Source organism: Penaeus monodon, chromosome 15, assembly GCF_015228065.2.
Source record: "Penaeus monodon isolate SGIC_2016 chromosome 15, NSTDA_Pmon_1, whole genome shotgun sequence".
In the NCBI taxonomy this organism is placed as follows: Eukaryota; Metazoa; Arthropoda; class Malacostraca; order Decapoda; family Penaeidae; genus Penaeus; species Penaeus monodon.
The window spans coordinates 24518266-24518475 of NC_051400.1; positions in this window are offsets into that span (position 1 = coordinate 24518266).

Consider the following 210-nt stretch of genomic DNA (forward strand, 5'->3'; position numbering starts at 1 on the left):
AATCATTCCAAGGTACATGTTACAATTCCAATTCGATGCACAGATCTGTTGATCAATATATCCTCTTTTCCTTCATACTGATTGCTACCACCAATGATTTATATCTTAACACCACGCGTCTGACTCTGCCTCTTTACCAGCATCAGCTCGAAGCCCTGTGCTATTTCCAGTCTCCTTTAATTAGTTCATTGTCATGATCTAGCACAATGT